At 40.0% G+C, this 8314-nt stretch overlaps 1 non-coding gene across 1 annotated transcript; it reads left to right on the top strand.

The window, feature by feature from the left end:
• The first annotated feature begins 7367 nt into the window (after positions 1 to 7367).
• Positions 7368 to 7473, top strand: LOC128586930 (U6 spliceosomal RNA). The gene has a single exon (XR_008380387.1). It is a non-coding gene; the product is annotated as a U6 spliceosomal RNA (small nuclear RNA).
• Positions 7474 to 8314: the final 841 nt, after the last annotated feature.

Raw genomic sequence — 8314 nt, 5'->3', positions numbered from 1 at the left:
TGTGTTTGAGAAAAAGTGTGTCCAGTGCGGCTGGAGTCAAATGTGTGAGGGTGAGGGTGAGAGCCAGTTCAGGGGGGCCAGACAGTATCAGGGGGTGAGACCCAGTTCAGGGGGGCCAGACGGTGTCAGGGGGTGAGAGCCAGTTCAGGGGGGCCAGACGGTGTCAGGGGGTGAGAGCCAGTTCAGGGGGGCCAGACGGTGTCAAGGGATGAGAGACAGTTCAGGGGGGCCAGACGGTGTCAGGTCTATTGAGCACTGTCAAGGCTCCAGCTTGTCCTCCTCATAGAATTGGAGGCATTGTATGGTTTTGAGCAGAGAAGTAATGTGATCTGATATATGTTTTAAAAGCGTTGGCCATTTTGTTGAGAATATTCTGTAGGGGTTAAGGGAGGAAGAAGGAAAATAAAAAAAAAAAATCTTCTGTATACGTGATACAGAATGAAGTAAATTAGAATGTGCTTCCAAGTCTCATTTGGTGTACATTAAACTTGGTTGGTTCATAGCAAAATCAGTATACTGGGGAGGCCTACTTGAACACCTATTTATCTTGGGCAAACACTTTGTTCTAGCATCTCGAGGTCATTTATTTGGCTGTGTTGGTGCTATAACCAAAATGAGTTTTTCTATAATAGTGACATAAATCCTGGAATTTCAATAGAAGATTTGATGAAGTAGGACTTTTTTTGGGGGGTGGGATGGGTGGTATAATATAACTACTTTTTATTGAAACTGGTTATAATTTCCTGTACAGACTGGAGAGTAATTTGAAACCACCATCTATCCAGGTTCCATCCAAAGGTAGAATATAGATTAATTGTAGACTATCATTAGAAGTCAGATCCTTCTGTGCAGAACCAGGATCAGAACCATGATCTTTTAAAAGTAAGAAATGGAAAACTGACACAATGGGAACTTGAATTCATTTTAAAATAATTTTAATCACAGAAATGATTATTAAAGACCCACAAAATCAATCCTACATAAGGAATTTGATGCTGTTGTTTTTATTGAGCTGATAGTTCTGGAAATCAACCTTGTACTCATAGTAAGCTCATTTATGGGGTTTTCAAGTAACTTTATGAACCATGCTTGGGTTAATGATAGAGCAGAATTGCCATTAAAGTAGAATACTATTAGTTAATCCACTGGTGACATGCATTTATGATACTTGAAAAGTAGTGAAGACTGGCAGGATAACGCCTAGGCCTCTGGGATCACACCTGTGGTGCATCTTACAGGGGTATTTGCGAAACTTGGTAAATGTAGAATGTAAATGTTTTGGCACAGTAACTGAGATAACGCCAGAAAGGCTATGTTAACCACTGTGATAAAAATGTGTCAAATGGTTTATGAAGCGAGTGTATGATGCCCCATGATCATATCAATGTATACAGTTATGATTTAATAAAAAAAAAAAAAAAAAGAAAAGTAGTGAAGACTTTTGTGGTTTTAGTTCATCACCTTATTAAGATTTGTAGGTGTTTTATATGAACTTACTCTTCTATTTACCCTCAGCAAATGATTCAGATCCCTTTAACCTACCAGGAGACACGCTCGAGAAGGCTTTCTGTTAATGGAACATGACTGCCTTGCTTCCTTTCAAAATGCAATAGTTACTTTGGAATTATAAGTATACTGTGTGACGGAAGGAGCATCCTCAGTTGAAATACAAATGCACAGTTTATTGAAAGTGTGAATCATATTTTCTTTATTTACTGAAGGGTTCATGTTTGGGAGTGGAAGTGCAGCATAGCCAGGAGATTGTTCAAGAAAACTACTAAATTTATCTGAAGTTCTTTCCCTTCAAATCTGACTTATTTTTTTGCCAAGAATTGACCAATTCCTTCATAAGGGGTATTCTCAGAAAATGACAGTTAATTGTCTGTTGGAAATATCTGTGTTTGTAGGAAGGACCAGAGAGACAAGTCCGGCAGTCTCATCCTTTGAGATCATAGCCAGGAATTTAGCAAGAAATTGAAAATGCATAATACTGTATTTTATACTTAATACTGTATTAAGCATCTGTGTAGTTACCTGAAATCCAGCATCATTTTAAAACAAAGTGGTTAAGAGGGTATAAATGTTAGTATTCTACTGCCATCCCTGCCACCACAAATCTACAGCCTACTATTTTCCTACCATACATTTCCTAATGATGCTTCTGTTGATAGAAAGCCCTAGTCATTTTTTATTAATGGATGCTGTGACTTCTTCCTACTCTCCTTCCATTGGCATAGCATTTACTGATTAAGGATGCTGGGTGAGTCAGAATATTCCTTGCATAATGATTGGTTACTTGGAATGGGTACCAGCTCTTCCTTTGTGATAAAGAACAGTGTATATAAATAAGGGTAAGAGATTTTCTTGATGCTCAAGGTCTTTGGTCTCTAAGTTACAGACTATAAATTTCCTGGGCCATATTCTAGATGCAGAATTTCCACCGAAGTCAACAAAAAAAAATTTTTTTTTTAATTTAACAGCAGGAAAATGCACTATTATTATTTATTATTATTTCTTTTTGACTGCTCTAAGATAATTTGGTGCGTAAAGTATTGAAGAAGTTTTGAGTTTTTCCAGTGATTCATTTTCATGCAAATGTTTATCACATTTCTGGGTATTGTTTTCCTCTATCATATATATTTCCATTTTCCATGGGTAAATCAACATCTTCATCCATATTGCACATTCAGCGGCTGTAAATTCAGCCTGTATTCTCATTAAATGTTACGAATATGTGATTTTCATTTATGATTTTAGCGAGTGTTTCTGAAATTTCCACAGCAGCATCTGGCCAGGAAATAATGTCTCTGAATCAGAATTACTACGACTAATTTTATTTTTCTTTTGCAGACTTATTTTTCTAATCCTTTCCCAGAAAACAGGAGGGGATTGGGTTCCTTTCTATCTTACTTCTCAGAGACCCTGCTCAAAGGCAGACCTCAGGTTTGATTTTGCTGTTCTTGGTCAGGAAACAGGGAAACAAATCTTGCGCCATCATCTCTTCCATACTGTCAACTTTCACATCTAGGCCACCACCATGGCTTGCTCGACTTATGGGAGCGCCTCCTAAGAGGGTTTCTACTACCCTCAGGTTTGATTCCTTCTCAGTTTCTTGCTGCTGCTGTTGGTATGATTTTTTTTAAAAAAAAAGTGCAGATATGATCCTACCCCTCTCTGCTTAAAACCCTTTGTATTGCCCTTGGGATAAAGATCAAAATTCTTAACATATCACACAGAACTCTGAATATTCCACTCTCTGTCTGCTCTCTAAACAATTCCACCCTCTCCCTCATGCTTCATGTGCTGACTGTAGGGATCTGCCTTCAGAAACCAGGGCTTTCTTTCAGCTCTGGGCTGTTAAACAAGCAAAGCTCTCCTTGTTTGGGCTACCATTCCACTCTGTGCCCCTGCAGATACCCACGCTTCCTTCAAGTCTCTGCTCGAGTTTTCTTGTTCTCATAGGAAACCATAGATGGGCTCTACTTTCCCGAGATATCTTGCACCTGAAGTATAAAAATAGCCAGGTCTACCTTCATGTCTACCTTCTCCATCAGACTCGCACCTCTGTGAGGTCCGTGGTGTTTATTGGCCTATCCCTAGTATCTTGCTCCAAATGGGCATCTGGGCACCTAAGAAGCATATGTGTTTGTTGACTTCACTGTAGGCCTGATTTAACTCTGCCCTCTGTCGCTCCTTTCCACTCTTGTTATTGGATGCATGTTCATCTTTTTCCAAGGAGATGGCAGGGTGCTTTTCAATTGAGACTGCACAGATACTCACCATCCCTCAGCCTTCCTCTCTGGAGCTCCTTTCTGGTGCTAATTTTCACCCTAGGAGCACACTCCTTTGGAATGACAGCAACATTTTCATGTGAGTGAGATGACTTCTAGCCTAGGAGGTGGGAGCCTTGAGTTTGGATTCTTCTATGACATTAGCTGGGTTCTTAGCCCCAGGCAAGTCACCTCATTTCTCTGGTCCTTATTTCCCTAGGCCACAAAATAAGATGGGCAGCGTAAACTGAATCTACAGGCTCCTCTGAATGCTATGAGATGTTTTTGTGTACAGGCTAGCCTACTGTTCTGGAGTACAGAAAAGAAAGAGATTGAAGATTAAAGAAATGGAAATTCAACATATTTTCCTAGAGTGATTTTGACCAGAAGAAGGCTGAGGACAGGTTGGCTATTTCCTGTTTCCTTTGATGAGTGCCAACCGCTCCTCCCGCCCCGCCCCCCACCATTTCTCTGTGATTCACAACAATTCTGGGCAGCTGTAGCTCAGAGACAAAGCTGATGTTGGCCACACATGAAACATTGTCTCTCACATGTATTAGCAGGCCAGAAAAGCATATGGCCACACAGTAGAAGGTGTGTATGTGCATGGGGAGGGAAATATTCATCCAAGGGAAATAATTTGATTTCTGTTAGTCTCAGCTTCCTGCCCCAAACATGTATGGTAGTAACTACTTTAAGGAGGTATTTAAGGACATTAAAAGATAGTATTTGTCCCTCTTGCAAAAAAAAAAAAAAAAAAAAAGATAGTATTTGTAAAGTGGGTCACCTGTGTTTGTTTCGTGTACCTTCCCACTTCTGCTAATGCAGTGGAGGAGCCACTTCTCCCTTCTTTGGTCAAGTCTGTGATTTACAGGGACTGCCAACGATGGGGTAACTGGTTACTTTGCAGAAGCCACTACCACTCTCCCTGAAGCAAGTGATCTGCATGTGAACTAAACCTGGGCAATCAGAGTAGAGCCTGGGATTTTTGAAATTGAGGCCAGAGAGAGCTTTTTGTGGTGGAGATGGTGAGGAAATATCCCCTCAGAAACTTCTGGCATGTGAAGTTCTGGATCTCAGAGAACCCTGATTTGCAGTAGGACATGGACAGTGGCAGAGGTAAGGACAGCAGAGAAGTGTCCTGGTAGCAGCAAATCTTGTTCTAGTCATTTTCAATTATCCCTTTGCTCTTTCTTGTTACATCAGTCAATAAATTTACCATTTTGCCTAAGCTAGCTCAAATTGCATGCCTGTCATTTACATATCAAAGATTCAGGATTAATACAGTAGTATGCTACTATATTTGTGTAGTTACTCAAGAAACATTAGTTTTCCTCCTCACCTGTGTAAGATTTTATTTTGTGTTTCCTCTAAGGATAGTCCCAGACATCATGGGTTGAAAAAAATCAAGAGTTGCTATATTCTAAATTCCAAGTTTTTAATAAATTAATGATCTGTCTTTTTACTTTTCTCCACAGATGAACTACCACCCCTTAACAATTTTTACACTTTGAGGATTTAAAAATATAACAGGTGTGGGTACTTAAATATGCTAATGTATACTATTGCCAGAGTAAAAAATTGGCACATAATGTCTAAGTGGTGGTTTTGTAATAAGTATCTGAAAGTTTTGTTCATTCTCTTTTGAAAGGTGTAAGTGATGATGCCCAGAGATGAGACTGGAGCAGAGATGTTTAGGACAAGTTTATTCAAAGGGGAGGGTGACCTGCCTGGGCAATGCAAAGGTGGCATCTGAGCCTGGGGACAGTTAGAGACCACTTTTATATGGGGCCGTAGGCGGTGGGTAAATTCCATAATTTGCCCAGAAAGTTAGAGTGTTTTGGCATGAACTTTGAAGCTAGAGCTAACAACATCCTTCGTGTCTTTATCTTAGGAGGAAAAGGGGAAAGCATTCGTGTGAGGCTGCATTTAGGCCCCTCAATATCTTTCATTTATCAGTTCCACTCCCGCTACTAAATCCCATGGAAATAAACCTGTATGTGAACAAATGTATTTATTGTAGATTAATTTGTGAGGGTGAAAGTAAAACAACTTGATGATTACCCTAATCTTAGGTGTTATTTAAATTCCATGCATCCTTTAAAATAATTTTTAGAATATTTGATAGAATGAGAAAGCCCTCATATTTTTCAGTGAAAAATAGAGGCTATAAAAGAGTATATAAATATAATAAAATATACTATAATTCTGATTCGTAATGCACCCCACTCACAGTATGTGTGCATGTTCACAGCTATAGAGCAAACATACAACAATAGTTTTTCCCTGGGCAACGGGATTCCTGGTATACGGATGACACAGTGATTGACTGCTCAGCATCCTTTCTGTCATCCCTCCTACACCAAGTGCCACAGCCATGTGATTTCGTGAGACTGACATCCACTTGAGCTCCACAAGGGACCATCATTGGGTCAGGTCAATTAGCAAGGTCCAGTCCCTCTAGATACGGTCTTTAGGTTACCATTGATCACTGAGCCCAGATTCAAGCCATTCAGTGTACAGTAGTATCTTGGCCTTTAAAATTTTTTTTCTAAATTGAAATTATATATGCTTAATGTGTATAGCACGATGTTTTGATCTGCATACACACAGTGAACTAATTACCACTGCCAACCCGATTAGCATATCCATCTCTTCACATAGTTATCTTTTTTGTGTGGTGTGGTAAGAACACTTAAGATCTACTTTTTTAGCAAATTTCAAATATAGATTATAGTATTATTAAATATAATCCCCATGCTATAGCTTTGAGCTCTAAAATTTATCCATTCCACAGAACTGACAGTTTGTGCCTTTTGACCAGTTTCCTCATTTCCCCTATATTTTGGCCTGATTGCTTCAGAGGCAGGCATATTATTTCCGTTGGTCCAATCAGAGTGAATTGCAAGACTGGGTGGGAGGTGCCTGTTCTTGCTCTCTGGACATGGATGGAAGGATGAAGCTCTAGGTGATGTTAGAAGACAGCTTGTGAGTGTGGGAAAATATGCCTTCAGTTAAACGCACAGACAGACAGAGCAGAGCAATGGAATGTGACCTTGTATCTGGTGACCTTGTAAAGTCTCTGAACAAAACAACATTCAAATCTGCCCTAATCTGGGGATGAGCTAACCTGTTACCTAATGGTTTAAGGCAGATGACATTTAGGTTTTCACTGTGTGAAAATCAAACAGATGAAACAAATAAAGTGGCTTTTAGTTTATTTTTTATGTTTTCCAGTATTTTGCACTGAACACATAGTGCTTTCATAATAGGATTACTCCTTTTTTAAAAATGGCAATTAGCTAAAAGTGGATAAAGCAGGCAGCTCCTGTGTCTCAGTGAGTAGAGTGCTGGCCCCATATAGCGATGGTGGCGGGTTAGAACCTGGCCCCGGCCAGCTAAAACCGCAGTGGCAACTGCAACAAAAAATAGCCACGCATTGTGGCAGGCACTTGTTGTCCCAGTTACTCGGGAGGCTGAGGCAAGAGAATCACCTAAGCCTAGAAGGTTGCTGTGAGCTGTGACGCCACAGCACTCTACGGAGGGCAACATAGTGAGACTCTGTCTCTAAAAAATAAATAAATAAATAAATAAATAGTGCTTGCTTTGGCAGCACAGACACTAAAATTGGAACTATACAGAGAAGATTAGCATGGCCTTGCTCAAGGATGACACGCAGATTCATGAAGCGTTCCATAGTTTTCAAGCTTAGTTGCAAATAAACTAATAAACTAATAAACTAAATAAACTAAACTAAATAAACAAATAAAATACTTAAGATGAAAATAAATAAGTAAATAAATAAATAAATAAAAATGGGTAAAACTCCATTAAGTTAGTGCATCTTCCTTTCTCCTTCCTCACTCTTCACCTTCTTCCAACTCAACCCCTTTCAATCCTCTTTCTCAAATTCCCATAAGAGCCAGAGAAGCCAACTAAATGTCAAAATTTTGTCGCTTCATTAATTAGGAGACTTGAATTGGGTGAAGCACAGCCTATATTGTATGAAAGTGACTGGCAAGTGACTGGCAGAGCTACCCTGTAGCTACCGAGGCAGTGACAGAGACGGGATCAGTTGTCACTGTTTATCCCTGTGTGGCTCTTTCTGAAAGTATAGAAACCTGGGGAGATTTGCAGAGACACTGACTGTCTTACACTGATGGAAGAAGCTCCAAACCTAGAATCTAGAACTCCTCTTGTTACCTAAAGTTCAGTACTTGTTTCTCAAGGCCACAGCAGAAAAAACAAGAAGTGATTTTCTGGAAAAAGGAAAGGGAAATTTATCACTTTTCTGGCAAAAGAGGAAAAATGGTGGACTGCATGCTCAAAATCTGCTTTATCCTGCACATGGGCAAAAACACAGAGCCTTCAAAGGGGAAGGCCTATTGTAATTCAGTTACAGTGAATTATTCTTATCACCCCAGCCCTGTCCCATCTCTGCTAAAGACAAAACCCTGACCTCTGCCCACCTGGGATCCCACCTGGGAGGCCTCCTGCCCAGGTGCCCAGGAGGTGATGCCCAGGTCCACCTTCCATAGCACAAA

The sequence above is a fragment of the Nycticebus coucang genome, chromosome 5, assembly GCF_027406575.1.
Source record: "Nycticebus coucang isolate mNycCou1 chromosome 5, mNycCou1.pri, whole genome shotgun sequence".
Lineage (NCBI taxonomy): Eukaryota > Metazoa > Chordata > Mammalia > Primates > Lorisidae > Nycticebus > Nycticebus coucang.
This window is presented reverse-complemented; position numbering and strand designations above follow the sequence as displayed.